Consider the following 17,534-nt stretch of genomic DNA (forward strand, 5'->3'; position numbering starts at 1 on the left):
GATAACCACATTTTACTGGTGAGAGCCTTGCACAGTCACTGCGGAATTCAGATTTATAAGTATGTATTATTATTATTATTATTATTATTATTATTATTATTATTATTATTATTACTATTATTGGTAGTAGTCGTAGTAGTATAAGAATAATATGTAGTGGGAAATAAGGGAGAGTAAGGTAGCCTATCTACTCTCGTGTAATGGAAATCATAGATTTACTACCAATATTTTAAAATGTACTGTACTAAAGACTAGATCATTTTTATATCATTAACCTAAGTGCTGGTATTTTAGCTCCGTTCGTAGACTATAAGGATCAGATTTGCTGAAGCTATGGTTCTGTAGGAAAGTTTATATATATTATATATATGTACCTATATATCAGCAGCAGTTGTTGATACATAGTTCACCCCCTAGTCTCTGTAAGTCACTTTGGATAAAAGCGTCTGCTAAATGACAATAATAATAATAATGTGTATATTTTTTTTATAATTAATATATATGTAGTCAAAAATGTTTAGCAAATAATGCAAGGATAGTACGCAGTTGCTTTCTTGTGGAATTTTTTTTAAAATTATTATTATTTGTGTAATGCTATGTCTGTTTGTTCCTCCCCCTGTGCTTTAGGAGGCAGGCAATATCAGTACTTGAGCAAGGCCAAACTGGAAGTCAGACAGAAATATTTAATATACCCTCCCGAATTTAAAATTAATTAGGTCATTTGGAAGGAGAATTTCTCTGCTTAAAAGAAATCTGCATGGAAACATACACAACTTGAAAGAAGGTGAGACTTATTTTTCTTTTTCCATGGAAATTGCCCCAATGTTACCCCAAAGTTAATCTGTAAGGTAAATAAAAAATAGATTAGTTAGTTGTACAGTAGCTTAAAAAACTATGGTGAGAATGGAATTAAGCATTCAGCGGACATAAGTACACATTGTAAAACCACAACACAGTTCCCACATTTAACACTGTACCTTATCAAGAGATGGGCTCTCTAGGGCAGGCGTCAGGCCAGCTCCCAGGGGATTGTGGGGATGACCACATTGTCATTGCCTAAGTTATTCTTGCTCTGTGGGTAAATAGAGAGGATTGTCTTTCTTGCTACAAATCCAAAGCCTTTTATGAAAAATAAAAATAGGTTAGGGAGTAGCGGGATAAAGCAATAAAATAAGTGATGGACAAAAAAAATACCTTAGGTAAATTGATGAGGTGGAAAGCTGTATTATTCACTCCCCGAGTTCAGATGGTTGCTGTGGTCTGATAGTTCCAGTAAAATGAAACTGTTTCTAGAATCAATACCACCATCATTTCACAAAATGACTGTGGTTTCTATTAAAGAATGGTCATAAATCACAAGAACTTAAAGTAAGCCAGCTAAGGTAGGAAGAGAAATTAGTCATTTTAGAAAGCAATCTTCTACCGTTAGAATCACAATAGCTGCTCATATGTTCAGGACTCATTTGCATGACATAAAAGATAAAAAATCTCAAAAGATCTATGCAAATCAAGAGGTCCTGAGAATGAAAAAGAAAGTAGAGAATTTCCACACCTTCTCTTGTGATCAAGATGAGCATATTTAGCAGAACTGTGTCTTGCAATACTCCCAGGGCAAAATAAGATTCAACATTTTTGTAAAGCAGCGTGTCATTTTCTAGTTACGTTGTTTTATTTGTGTTCATAATTATCCCATGTTCACATTTGAACACCATTATCTAGGGCTTCATAAGCTGAACACTAACTTTATAGAACATCACAGCAAATTGTATTCTGAATTCAGCTGTCATCCAACTAGTACACACTTGCTAAGCTTAAAATTGTGAAACTCAAAACAGTTTTAAATACTTTACAATCTAGAACAGAAAACTATAAATAATTATAAATCCAATTGTTTTACTTTTTTAATTGCTACACAGAGAGCATTATTTAGCTTTCACTGCAGTCTGATCACGCCTGGTCACGTGCCACGCCCAGATTTCAGCCACTGCGTTATAGGAAAAAAAAGTGCTCAAAAGATTATTTTTTTTGGTGGCCTCAATATGCTTCAATCAGTACCGCTTTCAATTAGTATACACATGAACCGCCTCTCACAACTGACCAATGACATGCTTGCTGTCTGCCAAAGCACGCGTTTCAAATTTCTGTTTGTGATTGGGTTATTTACAATAATTCGTGAGAGATTCAACCTTGAACTCTTCTGATTGGACAATGCACACAGCTTTTACACTTTACAGTCCAAACGGACGCGCAACGTGACGTAACACTGAGTGAGAGATGTGAAGTATGGCCTGACAGTGGTAGGGGAAAGGAAAAAATTATTCAAAAATTAGCTATTTGTTTTGGTCGCCCTAATTTGTCTAAACGGCAGAAAACTGTTTATGAACTGTCTGAAGACAACAAGATAGCAGCTACCACCGGAGTCCTGCGCTAGTCAGATGGTAATTAAATTATGATTATTGCGTTTCTACTTTGGCAATTGCACATTTACCCAGGTTGGCTGTCAGCCGGGCTACCCTTAAAGGGCTAGTCACACTACAGCGTTTATTCTCAGTTTTTTTTTTTTTAAAAATCGATCCTATGGAATTGAATACTACCTTTCACACTTGAGCGTAATCGCTGCAAGAAATGCTGCGAAAAATAAATCAAAACAGGTTTGATTTCTGGACAAAATTCCACAGAGTCCTTCAACACACACAGGCTGCTGCATTGTTATAGCTTCGATGAAGAGAACAAAGTAGAAGAGTGTGGTTCACATCTATAAAATACCACCGATTTGCGGATACTTGATATACGCAGCAGACAAAAAAATAGCCTACTGGTATTTAAAATAAAATAAAAGCAGAGGTAGCCAATTTGATCTAATTTCATTAAACCACAATACTTCAAACTGCAGTTTATGTTGTTTCTGCAGTGTTTACTGCAAGCGGATGCATTTACTTAATTTCAAACAAGAACAACTCACAAAGCCTGATGACAGCGAATGGCAGTTACAGTACAGTATTTGTACCATGAAAGTGAGTGGAGGGAATTTCTGTTCAACCCATTGGTAATTCTGCTGATAGAAAACACAAGCTATGATAGCAGGTGTTTTGCTTCAACTTTTCTCTTATTTTCTGTTTCTATTGCATGTCGAGATATTTATTGTACTGCTTATAAAGAACAAGCACTGCTAGAATCAAACGTTCCAATGGACATTTGAAGAAGAGAGAAACGCTCATGTGTCAATACAAAAATTGCTGCGATTCGGCTGGCGTAAAACACAGCGAAAAAACGCTGTAGTGTGTTTAGCCCTTAAGACTGCAGGATGGCCGTGACCCTAGCCAAATGCTCTCGCCAGGTGGAGCTATAAATAACCACATAATCAATATATGCTGCTGCATATTCATGATGTGGGCGTAAGACCTGGTCCATTAGTCTCTGAAAGGCAGTGGGCGCACCATGTAGCCCAAACGGCATGGTTGTGAAATGAAACAGACCATCAGGGGTAGAAAATGCAGTTTTCACACGTGATCTGCTGGTTAAGGGGATCTGCCAGTATCCCTTAGTCAGGTCCAAAGTTGAGAGGAACCTTGCCGTTCCCAGTCTGTCGAGAAGCTCGTCGACCTGAGGCTTGGGGTAGGCATTTGCGAACGCCACTTCGTCGACTTTCCGGGATGCAGTACTGTCTCTCTTGAACCTTGATACCTGGGGGAGTGATAATGTCATATTCAACCAGATTAGTTCTGCCGGCACGTCAGAAAAAACATCATTGAACTCCTCAATTAACTTACACATATCTCTCTCTTTACCAATAAAGCTCAGTATAAGATCACACTGAGAAATACTTCCTGTTTAGTACACGCCTACTCATTTGAGGCGGTAGCTATAGTAACCAGCAAATCCAATCATGATTGGTTCATGCTTTATGACATTCAGTTTTTTTGAAATCACGCATTGGTTCTCCAGATGTAAATCAGTGACATAACAGATAAACCAATCAGAGCGGGGATTTTCCTACTACCAGGTTGGCGCCAGCGGTATACTTCACAGTTACATTCAGTTATGGCTAAAATAAATAAACGAAAAATTGATATTGAGCATCGACGGTTCAACGAGGCTTGGATGGAAAAATACTGTTTATTGAAGACAGGATTGAATATATGTTTAATTTGTAATGGGAAAGTTGCAGTGCTAAAGGAATTCAACTTGAAGAGGCATTATGACACTAAACATTCCAATTGTAATGAATACACAGGAGAACTACGCACACAAAAAATTGCAGATCTTAAAACGACAGTTACATGCCCAGCAAAACGTCTTCCAGAAGGTGCAGAAAGAATCAAAAACTGTAACGTACGAGGTAAGCTACGAAATTGCTTCATTAATTGCCAAGACATCTCGGCCTTTCACTGATGGAGATTTTGTGAAAGACTGCTTATTAATAGCATGCGAAGAAAATATGTCCTACTGAAGTTCTAAAAAAGAACTTTAAAAAATCTGTTTGAATCGTATGACCGTGCAGAGCCGTGTGTCAGATCTGAGAAACAACATTTTATGTCAGCTAAAAGATGTGGCAAAAGAGTTTGTGTACTTCTCCCTAGCAGCAGATGAAACTACTGACCACTCAGACACAGATCAGACGGCAATTTTTGTGCGCGGTGTGACAAATGAGTTTGAGGTTTACGAAGAACTAGCGGGACTGGCATCACTTCATGGGCAAACAGCTGGCATTGACCTGTTTTGAAAAGTTTTGAAAAGGTTTGTGGCGCTGCTGCCGGAGATTAAATCTTTTTTGATAGAGAAAGAAAGACCTGTGACCCTACTGGAGGATGCTAAGTGGCTTTGTGGTCTTGCTTTCCTTGCTGACCTTACTGCCCATCTTAATGATCTCAATGTTCGGCTTCAATGTGTGACCTCGCCAGTTAAATCATGTCTTTTCAGACTAAACTGAAACTGTTCTATACGCAACTGCAGCGAGATGATCTCTCTCACTTTCCTACATTCCAGCAAGTGTATTTTGGATCACAATTGTGACTCCGGGTCCTATACTGAAGTCGTGGGGAAGCTTCAGTATTCATTTGAGCAGCGATTCTCAGACTTTCGTAGAGACACTCAAAAGCTGAAGTTATTCACTGACCCATTTCCAACTGACCCAGAAGCAGTGGAATCGAGTATTCAACTTGAACTTATCGACCTGCAATGCTCTGACTCACTTCACAGTAAATACCACGAAGGAAATCTGCTCAATTTCTACAATTACCTTGATTCTGAAAAGTTTCCGAACCTGCGACAGAGCGCCATGAAGTTTGCTTGTCTTTTTGGCAGTACGTTAATTTGCGAGTATGCCTTTTCTCTGCTGAGTCTCAGAGTCTCAGATTGTAAGTCGCCCTGGATAAGGGCGTCTGCTAAGAAATAAATAGTAATAATAATAACAAATCTAAACAACGGAATTTGATTACGGATGATAATCTTGAAGCAGTTATGCGTCTGGCAACGTTGAAAATAAACCTTGACATTCTGAAATTGGTCTCTGAGAGGCAGTGCAACACGTCACATTAATCCCGAAAAAGCATCCACTGGTAAGTATCACCTATTTAAGTTATCAGTGTTTTCCATCCAGTCATAAGTTCTCACTAACAGCCCAGGTTTTTGCTTTTTCCAATTAAAAAAATATTCAGGGAAAAATAATAATTGTAGATTGCTTGTACACAATAAACAATCCCCACAGTCCATTTAGGTCCAAGAACATGATTGTTTTAAATTGTAAAGCAGTGAATAATTTAAAATCAATGACGAGATGCTGGTTGGATCACAAACCCGGACTATTAGTTAGTCCCCAGGACTGATAAAGGCTGTAAAAGTGATTTCAAGCAAATTATGCTGTCAAACACCTGTAAACACTGGTCATAATTCCCTGCATTTTATATAACGTAACCATTATTAGCTTGTTATTGTTTGGTAGAAATCTTAACAGAAACTTGGCTGTTAACAAACTTTGGCATTTGGGTCTTCATATACACAAAAAATATTAGTATCTGGTTATGTATGGTTAAAAACAACAACAAAAAAAACACATTTTATTAGTGGCCCTCAGAAGTCATTCGGATTGTCAATGTGGCCCTGCCAGCAAAAAAGTTGTGCACCACTGGTCTATACTGTGGCCAGTCCCAGCCCAGAATTACAGAATGGGCAGCAGTGTGGAGTAGTGGTTATGGCTCTGGACCCTTGACGGGAAGGGCGTGGGTTCAAACCCAGGTGGGGGACGCTGCTGCTGTACCTTTGAGCAAGGTACTTTACCTAGATTGCTCCAGTGAAAACCCAACTGTATAAATGGGTAATTGTATGTAAAAATAATGTGTAAAAAATAATGTAATTGTATGTAAAATAATGTGATATCTTCTAACAATTGTAAGTTGCCCTGGATAAGCACGTCTGCTAAGAAATAAATAATAATAATAATAATTACGGGGTGTGGCAGCCTTTCCACCACCCCCACTATGAGGTGGCGCTGTATCAGACCTACCAACACGTATGTTTTTAGTGTGGAGTATGTCGCCGTGTCTCCATGGATACACCTTGCCTTGTGGCTGCCACGACACACCACTCATGAGAGCTCATTGAATTAAGGTATGTGCACAACCTGAATCCACTAAAGCCTGGGTACTCACATTACCAACCATCACATCAACGATACAAGGCCCCTCCCGATCATTTCCCCATTTCTTACCTGCTTCAGATGCCAGATAACACGTCGCCACATTGCACTCCATTGCCTAGTGGCACAAGCTGTGGGCCAACCGCTACCTCTATGGTAAGGAGATGGGCTGGCCCACTGGGGTCGGTGTCTTGGAGGTCTGGTTCCCAGTTGAAGGAGAGTTGATGGCGCTGGTCCTCGGTTGGTTGGTGGGACGAGAGGGGTCAGCAGTGCGGTCCTTACGGAGACCTGGGAGTCCTCAAAATCTTCAGCCAGTTTGACGGCGGCCTCCAGGGTGTCCGGGTTGTGGCCCCGTATCCACCCTTGGGTCTTTTGGCGCCGACCACATGGCAGAACTGCTCCAGGATTATGGCTTCCACCAATTGCCGCCCTGTCTTTTGGGTGGGGCTGAGCCAGTGCACCATGTGGTCACATAGTTTTTGCGTGACAACCCTGGGACGGGTCTCTAGTGGCCTCCGATACTCCCGGAACCGCAACCAGTGTGTTTCCCCATGATATTAAGGCGTTGGAGGATGGCCTGTTTCAGCAGTTCGTACTGGCTAGCCTCCTCATTGGTCATGGCCTGGTATGCTGTCTGAGCTTCCCTGCTCAGACAGGGGCCCAGTTGGCTGGCCCAGTACTCCTTCGGCCGTAAAGCGGCAGTGGCCAACCGCTCGAAGGCAACCAAGTACGCCTCCGGGTCATCCTCCGCCGTCATCTTCTGCACCCGTGCTTTAGGGGGCGCCATCACAGGTCTTGCTGGTGTTTGAGGCGAGTTTCCGAGTCCGACCCTCTCTATCAGCGCCTTGTATCTTTCCACCCTCTGTCTCCCGTCTCTGCTCCATTGCTTGCAGCAGCATGGTCAGCACTGCGACGTCCATATTCCACTTCTAACACCGCGTGTGAACGAGTGGTTTGCAGTGCGCAGGTGTAGTGATGATGTAGATGATACAGTTCACAATGAAAAACAGCTATTTATTGATGCTGGTTTGCGTGTCAACAACACTTAATAATAGGCATGGGCTCTACACACCAATATGTATTGCACCGTGCAAAACGAGGGTTACAGTCACGATATAATAAGACACTTGAATAATTTACATGCAACACAGACACGGCCACATCTCCGGACAGTGGGTGCTCTAGCAGGTGTATGGTGATAGGACAACCACAGTCAAGACAGTGGTGCAGTGTAGTCAGGGGTTTGGTGCTGGCATGTAGCGACAGTTCCCGGTTCGTGTTAGCCGTCTAGTGAGAATAAACAATGATAATAAGACTGACAAACAAACAAAACACTGACAGTACTTTTTACTCTCACTCTTTTCGCTCCTTCTAGTTTAACCATAAACCAAGGAAAAGATTGCTGGTGCCACTTCCCTTCCGTCACGCCCTCTTTCGGTGGCGCGGCCAATCACGTCTCCTCCAATCCGTGACTGACACATCGCCTACCGCATTAAGGTGATGACTTCTGTTATCGTGGCCCCGCGCCTTCCTGGATGGCCGGCTTCTGACTGACCCTGGAATGAACTGCCAAACCATCCATTACGGGGCGCTCTGCTCTGGTTATACCGTGCCCTCACAGATCAGGAGGGAGATTGTTGACTCAGATTCATTCGCTCTCTGTCACAAGGTCCTACTGATTTAAAAAAAGAGTATTTTTTTATGTGTTTATATACAGTCATTTAAAGAGATCCCCTTTCAGTACTTACTATTACATGTTTTCTCTGGTTTTGACATCCAGAATTTTCCTAAATGTTTTCATAATTTGCCCTCTGGTTTGTTTGTGGCCTGTCTCCATTGGTTTTATGTTCCAACATATTTTGATGAATGTGGTTTTATAACATCAAGGGCTTTATTCTTAAAATAGTTTATCAAAGGAGATAAAATAACTAAGTAATTAAATCTCATCTTGCAGAAAGAAAACAGAAACCAAGAAAATGTGAAAAGCAATCCATGTTGTGCATCTAAAAAGGCTTGCTCTTTACAGATGTTTCTAAGATTTTAGTAATGTGATCTAACAATATCTGATCAAGCTAAAATAAGATTAACAATATACACCACTACCAAGAATAAATTCAGTGCTGGAAAATGCCTGTGTTGTTATCTTTGTTACTTACTCAATATTTTGACTACATACACATTTCTGCATATTGTTTCAAATGAAGAAATTATTATTGATTTCTATTATCAAGTGATGTGTTACGTAGGCATATGTCATGTGGGGATTCATGACAATGGTAATTCATATTTAATAAATAACTAATGTTTCTCTTTTTCCCCCTTTTATATGTTCTTTGGATTTTGAGATGCCCACCCAGATCACTGGACAATGAGAGAGGAGGGACCACAACAGGTAAGAATCAAATATGTTTATTTTCCATACACAAGACTGAACAATATAGCAGAAATCAATTTCGACTAAATACCACAAGAGTGCCAGGGCACTAGGTAACTAACTAGAAAAGACAATTAGAAACGAACTAATATTTGATGCTTTAAAAAGCCGCTATTATTCCTAAAACTATAAATACATATAACTAAGGCTGTACCAAGCAATCCTTTATTAGACTGAGAACTGCTGAAAGTAGCCCTGGCAAGCTTCCTTGACCAAATAGGAAAAAAATAAGCATACATTACGATGGGTTTAGAGACCTTTGTTGTGTTTTTTTGTGTTTGTTTTGTTTTTATGTGACACCATTTATTCAGCGTATGAAATGATTGCCATTTGACTCATAAAACATGTGTTATAGTTAGGTTGTTTTTTTACAAGCAAAGTTTAAAAAATACTGAAGCTACTACAAATAAAAAAAAAAACCCTTTGCAATGAATAAATCAATCAATAAATCAATTGATCAATCAATATATAAATAAATCAATAAATAACAAAGCCGATTGGCCACAGCTGATTGCTTCAAGCCTAGAGGGGGCTGACGACATCAGGCTTGAGCCTAATTCATTGAGTAAGATTTGTTTTAAAAGTACACAAACATGGAAAAGAAAAAAAAAAACTTCTGTTCAAAAACTACTGCTGAAAGCCTTGCACCGGCCTGTGGAATTTGGATTCACTTTTATTTATTTATTTATTTATTTATTAATTATTATTATTATTATTATTATTATTATTATTATTATTATTATTATTATTATAAAAACATCTTTATGTTGTGGGAAATGTGGGCCTATATACTACTGATATTTAAAAAATGTACTGTACTAGATATTTTGACTGGATACTTTTTATATCCTTAACCTAATGTGCTGGTATTTTAGCTCTGTTCGATCTTTTGATTTAAAAATAACTGATCAAGTATAAACCAATTCACCGTAAACAAAGAAGCTGAAAATACTGAAAGTCTGTAATATAACACTTAAATGACAAGCATTAAGAAATATTACACTGTGCAGTAACTGCTGTAGAGAGGGAGTTTTGTTTCAAGTATATCCTAAAAAAAAGGGATGATATAAAAATGGTATAAGAAAAACAACGTTGCTATGAAAAAATTATACAAAAAGGTCTAAGTCAAACAATAAACAATAGAGGCTAAAATACCACTCAAATGTATTATGTAACTACTACGTATTAGGCACTACTACGACTAATGATGTACTTGGCCATTTTAATCTCCATAGTATTCTCTGAAATTATCCTCATACTTTCCAGACCCTGGGCACTCACCTACAACAGGACCTGGCCATGCTACAATAATAGCCTTGGATTAGAACATATATCCCTGTTTCTTTTATTTATTTTGTACTTATTACTTATCTTACAATAATATGTCCTGTGTGCTTCTCTGTTGTGTTTCTGTGTAGATTAATTACCATGATCTATTCCAGAAAAAAAAATTTTCAGGCAGAAACAGTATAAAAGTAGGCTTTTTATTTTATTTTATCCCTGTGGTATTGTGGTTTCTGCACAAGAAACAAAGTGGCAAAAGAAACATTTTCATAAAGTAATATCATTACTGTGGTTTACTTCTGAAAACTCGCATTTAACTTAAATATACTCTTCAAAATGTTTAGAAAAGGGGGCATTGTACAAAGAAAAAACACCTCAACGTTTTGGTTTTCATTTATTACAGTCCTCATAATAGAAAATACTAGGCTCACAACAAAACAAAACATTGATCAGTATGCTTAACATGTACTAGCAAATTGGGCCAGTGTTTGAAAAGCGTGAAGCACACCTCCATCTGTATCCCGATTCTGACTCGCTTACCAAATCTGAAGCTGCACTTTGATCCTGTTTATTTATGTTATTGTTTATCCCTACTGTCCCACACATTACTTGCCATTTTAGAAAATGTCCACTGACTTGGATTTTTGCCTTTAAATTCATGTGCAGCAATGTTCATTTCGAATATTTCAGGTAGTTTCTCCGCCACACTAAAGAAAATAATTATTACTTCATAATAATCATAATTACTCAATATCGCTGTTTTCACGTTGCACTACTAAAGTCTTCTCTTGTTGATCAACGAATGAGCACTGACACAAAGTGAAATGGGCGAAGATTTGTGACTCACGCCAAAATTAAATCTGATCAGAATGAAAGCTCGGCCAATCAACATGCAGTGATTATACTGACGTTAATGGTGGCCAATAGCAGCTAACAGACACAGAAGCAGTATGATAAAACAGAATGCAAGCAGCACTAACTGTGCTGAATGAAAGCGCATTTGAGAAACGTTGTGCTAGTGGACTGTGTGAGTGGATGGAATGCATCTGCGTTGGATGAAAAGCAGATTAAATAAGTCCTGGTACCCAGTACCGGCATCAAAATAAGTCCCTTTACTGAGTACCAGCAGAATTTCACCCCTGGCTATATCTCGTTTTTTTATTAGTTTTTTTTTGGTGGCCAAATGAGGCAGGGTTCTTTTGCAGTGCTTCAGCACAACTTTGTGGCAACCCAATTTAAGAAAGCTGTACGATATCAGAAGTCGCTCAAGGCCAAATTGGAACTCAGACATTTAAATATACCCTCCTGTATTTTAATATTAATTAGGTTATTTGCAATTGGAAGGAGAAATTTTATGACTAAAATAAAACTACATGGAAACACACACAACCCGAAAGTACTACCAAAATAGAGTGAGAAAAAGGTGAGACATTTCTTTTTCCATGGAAATTGCCCCATTGATTCATAATGGCGGACAAATATTGCTGTGGAAATATGTCAATTTTGATATATAGCATCTTTAGATGTACCGTAATGTTTAAGCCGTCTATTTTAAATCTGGATAAACTGAGTAAAACTTTAAATTAGAAAAATGAGTTACATTGCTATACAGTAAATGTTATATACCACCAGGATATAAATATACCAGTGGAGGCTCTCTAGAGGAGGCAAGGGAGGCAGTGCCTCCTCAAAATTTAAAAGTGAAAAAAAAAAAAAAATGAGAGAGAGAGAGAAGTGGTGGCCAGTACACTAAGTATTGAGATCCATTTTGGTGAACAAGAGTACAATAAAGTAAAACCCTTTTGATCAATTGGGATTATGTTAAGGTAGCAATGAAAATAAAAAAAAATAAAAAACAGAATGCAAACATATCAGCATTTTCAACTTTAAGAAAGGACTAAAAAATACTTGAATTTAGTTTCTTTTTATCCAAGGAAAAGAAAGTATTGTGTGACATTTTTGTCCAATAAAAATCACCCCATAGAAGTAACCATGAACATCTGAATTTATTAAAATTAAAGAAACAAGTAGACAAATGGGTCCTGTTAATGTTTTCTGCAAACACCTGCACTTGTGTAAAATATGTGCATAATTTGCAATATTATTTTGCCTTTAATCTCTATGTCTTTTAAATTCTAAAGAGTTTTGTTTTTAGAATAAATTATTGAAATCTTTTAAAACTTTACTCATGTCTCTGCTTACCTTCATTTAATTGATAGGGGTCTGCAATTAGGGGAACCTGGCCTTCCACATCATACAAGCAAAAACTATTTATTTGGGCGAAATTCCCAATGTGGCGTAGTCGAATAAAACCACAATCACATAACTGGCACTTTGCTATATTTGGCGTAGTCGATTTATAAGCAGAGACGTGTAACTTGTATTATACCAATACTTGTATTATTTATTTCTAAATTTTTATTATATAAGCATAGAAACAGCAGCTGGCACTGAGTCAACAGATTGGAAGAGGTGGAGCCAGATTGAACGGAACAGTTCAGTTATCCCTGGGCTCATTAAGAGAGGCAAACTGAAAAAGGAAATACTTGAATGCTCTTATTTTTGTATTATTTTTATTTTTTGGTTTTATATTGTACTGAGAATTGGATTATTGGTACCTGTGATTTCCTTTTTTTTAGAGAATTGTTTTTAGCACCATACTGGAGCAGGAGTTACAAGCCCTGAGAGAGCAGTTGCAGCTGTTAAAAGCTGATAATGAGCAGTTGTCACAAGAACGTAGAGTAGTTGACCCAGCCCCTAGGGCCTCCCAAGCAGCTGGTAGTAGTTTCCCTATAGTAGAGCGATTGGTATGTATTCCTAGAGAAAGAAAATGTCCTAAATTCAGCGATAAAAGTGGGACCAATGTAGTTGAATGGCTAGAGGAAGCTTGGGCTAGCATACATGTAAGACACATGTCTATTGCTGACCAAGCCCTTTTTATAATTTACCATTTAGAAGGTGAAGCTAAAGCTGAAATGAAATACCGGTCCCTACAGGAAAGGGAAGACCCTGAAAAGATCTTTGCAATCTTTTTTTTTTCTCTGAGACAACAAGAAGGAGAATCATTGCAAGAATATTCTCTCGCCTTATTTGCCCTTATGAAGAAGGTGTTGAAAAATGTGCCAGATGGAATGCCTAACTCTGCTATATTACTTAGGGATCAATTTGTAGAACATGTTCGAGATAATGCATTGTGTAGAGAACTAAAGCACTTGGTTCGTCTTCATCCTCGACAGACCCTGCTTGATGTTCGTAAAGAAGCCATTAGATGGGAAGAGGAGGGGAAGCGGCCCTATAAAGATGGTCTGAGTAATTCCGCCTCACAATGTTTAGCAACTCAATATGACGTCCATGTGAGGGAGGAGGTTGTTTCTGCTAGGGCTGGGAATGGGTCAGAATTGGCTGAGTTACGGGAAATGCTGCTGAGGCAAGTACAGCTTAATCAACTTCCTACCTCCTTTTTGCAGTGAGACTTTTTTCAAGTACAGTTTAATCAACTCCCCTACCTCCTTTTTGCAGTGAGAGAGGTGCCGCAGAGTTCGACAGGGTTCTCCCCCTTCGAGCTCTTGTATGGCTGACAGCCTTGCGGCATCCTCGATCTGTTGAGAGAGGGGTGGGAGGAGCACAAAGGCTTGTCCAAAAATGTAGTGCATCATGTGCTTCTACTGAGAGTTCGCTTGGATTTGGTCGGTCATTTGGCACAGGGCAACCTCAAATTGGCTCAATAGTCTGGGAACGGCTAGGTTTATCTCCACTCTGGACCTGACGAAGGGATACTGGCAGATCCCATTAAACCGCAGTTCTAGTGAGAAAACCACATTTTCAACACCAGGGCTGTTCCATTTCACAACCATGCCGTTTGGGCTTCATGGTGCGCCCGCTGCCTTTCAGAGACTAATGGACCAGGTTTTACACCCACATCGTGAATATGCGGCAGCGTATATTGACAATGTGGTTATTTACAGCTCCATCTGGCGAGAGCATTTGGCTAGGATCACGGCCTTCCTTCAGTCTCTAACGGCAGCCCGGCTGACTGTTAACTTGAGAAAATGTGCATTTGCTAAAACAGAGACACAATATTTGGGATTTATAATGGGGAGTGGAAGGGTGAAACCCGTTGTCACCAAGGTCCAGGTTTTTGTGGACGCGGCAATCCCCAAAACCAAGGCTCAGGTGAGGTCTCTACTGGGGTTAGCCAGATTCATCCCCAAGTATGCCACAGTGGTCAATCCCTTAGTTGACCTCACCAAAAAGAGCACACTAAATTCAATTAAGTGGTCAGTATAATGTCAGGGGGCGTTTGATACTGTTAAGCAGAGACTGTGCCAGGCCCCCACTGTCATCACTCCAGACTTCACTAAGGGATTCATCCTCCACACCGATGTGTCGAATGTCGGTTTGGGTGCAGCCTTGTCCCAAATGGTAGATGGAGCAGAACACCCCATCCTGTACCTGCTCCCTCGGGAAAGCAACTACTCTGTGGTCGAAAAGGAGTGTTTGGCCATTAAATGGACCCAGCAGGTAGGATCTCGTCACTGACCACTCAAGTGGTTAAGCACAATGAAGGACAGCAATGTCCGGATAACTTGTGGTATCTGGCATTGCAGCCCTTCATGTACCACATGGTACACCGTGCAGGGAAAGACCACCAAAATGCAGATTATTTTTCCCGGGAGGGGGGAGTAATGGGAAAAGCATATATAGCTGAGTGTTCCTTTTGCTCCACTCTGAGTGGTGGGATATGTGACAGAGGTCGAATGATTCTTGGTGTTAGATCTCCCTCCCGACTTGCGAGGGGCGCTGTGTAAAGGGAACAGAATACCCTGGACTAAATGACACGACAGTTTATTCCCAGGGTTAGGTGGAAGTTAGGTAGAAGTCCCTGTTAAGGAATTCTGTCAATAGAGTATTCCTTTAGTTTTGAAATACCATGCATGCATTCAGTGTGTAAAAAAGTGACAAAAGGAAATGCCTGCAGTAAATAAAAGTCCGGAATTACTTTTTTTTGATGTTGCAAAAAAAGATTTGTAAAGATTTTTGGAAAACGTGGTTGTATTTCTGGAAGGAGAATCCGTCCACTATTCAACATGTCATATCCAAGCACCATAAAAACTGTGTTGCTTTTAGTCATGTCGCTTCTTTTGTTTGGCCTCTCAGTTTATGTGCGGCGAGGCCAAACATGGAGACAGAATTCTTTAGAGGCTGGAGGAAAGGCTACCCTCAGCCATGGATTCCTTCACTCAGGTAAGGTAAAAACCCCTACTCGCTGGTAGGTTTCTTCCTACCAGCGAGTAGGGGTTTTTACCTTACCTGAGTGCAGAGCGGTTTGTATTTAGTTTCTGCAGGGTGAGTGGCAGGGTGGAGAGGCCGGGTTCTCCCTCAGTGCATTTCATGCTCGAGGGGCAGGCCCGTGTCTCAGCTGCTTACTTTTCATTCATCCTTTTCCTATTTTTTTGAGTTAGGTGGCATTGCGCCACTGCAGTTGTTGTGTTACCCATTCATTATCTTCATTTTATCCAGTCACGGTTTGGCGGCTTTGTCTTTTGGGGGAGGTTGCCCTATGAGCCACTTCCTTTCTGCAGCACTAGACTACATGATGTCATCGTGTATTCATTAGTCGGCCAACATTGCGGATTGCTGTCAGCACCCATGGACTAGGTCTCCGGACAAATTCATCACCCATCATTACTTCGTCTGTTCAATAGCAATTTATATCATCCACATTGTGGATTCTCTGTCCCCTCCACACACAATTTTTTTTGTAGTTTTCTCCCCAATTTAATAGTGTCCAATTATTTTTGTTAAGCTCAGCTCACCGCTACCACCCCCGCACTACTCGGGAGCGGCGAAGATGATCACACGCTGTCCTCCGAAGCGTGTGCCATCAGCCGACCGCTTTTTTTCACACTGCAAACTCACCATGCAGTCACCCAGAGCTACAGCGTCGGAGGAAAGCGCAGCTCTGGGCAGCTTAGAGGCAAGCCCGCAGGCGCCCGGCCAGACTACAGGGGTTGCTGGTGCGCAGTGAGCCGAGAACACCCTGGCTGACTTAACCCTCCCTCCCCCAGGGCGGCACTTGGCCAACTGTGCGCCGCCCCCTGGGAGCTCCCGTCCAGACTATAGGGCGCAAACTCTACGCGAGTGCTTTTACTGTATGCGCCACTTGGGAGCCCCCATTCACCCCAAGATATTTTAAAGTGTTTCTTTGAAAACTGTTTTCAGCATTCTTGTTTTTTCTTGTATAATATTAAATACGTACATATATGGTGTTGTAATCATATACCAATATAGTTTACCACAAATATACATTTCAATATTTACTAACCCTGAGAATACAACATACTTTTTAAACCTTTATGACATGTTCTTATCCAAACTGTACTGTTATCATGAAATAACAACATTTTTAATCCAAATGAAAACAGCAGAAGTATTCCACCATTAAAAAATTATATCAGAATGTCGCTTCCTTATAACCTTTTAATTTGGGGACTGTTTATCAAGTGCCTAATCCAAATTCCTGCTTACCCTGCCCTCGTTATTTACAGTGCTCACAGTCACATAACTCTCTTCCAGTTTGGCGTATTATACATATTCCATTAGCATCCCCTTTCAGTTGTTTATGATTGCATGTACTGCAGACTGATAAGTAGCTGCATCTTGCTAGGTTTGCCACTCATGAAAGACACGTGACTTGGTTGCAGTTGCTGTTTCTGGGATATAGATCATCTGATTAGTCAGACACCTGCTATCTCATCTCTTTTTATTCTGGTAGGCAGGCAATGCTACAGGCTGCCTCACTTCCTAAAGGGCAGGACAGCCATGTGAAAATCCCAAGAATGCTGGGTATAAATTGGCTGCTCGGCCCTTAAACTGTGTATAAAAGCTTTCTGTTCATTTCCAGCAGGGTTGGTGAACCGGGAGGACACAGGAATTGCAGTCCGAATTAGAGCGCGTGAGAAGAGTGCTGAAATTGATGCAGAGCTGCTCAGGTTCTGAAAGCTGTTGCCAGTTAACACAGCAAGAAAGACGCCACGAAAATCATCCTGTTAGCTGAGGGACAAGAAGAAAAGGGAAGAATCCCTCTTGCTTGTTGAACTTTGTATGATTTGTTTTCTTTATCTTTCTGGACAGCTCCAGGTGTTATTGAAGACTTACCTTGGTTGATTCGGTTACTCCCAC

Source organism: Acipenser ruthenus, chromosome 4, assembly GCF_902713425.1.
Source record: "Acipenser ruthenus chromosome 4, fAciRut3.2 maternal haplotype, whole genome shotgun sequence".
Taxonomy (NCBI): domain Eukaryota; kingdom Metazoa; phylum Chordata; class Actinopteri; order Acipenseriformes; family Acipenseridae; genus Acipenser; species Acipenser ruthenus.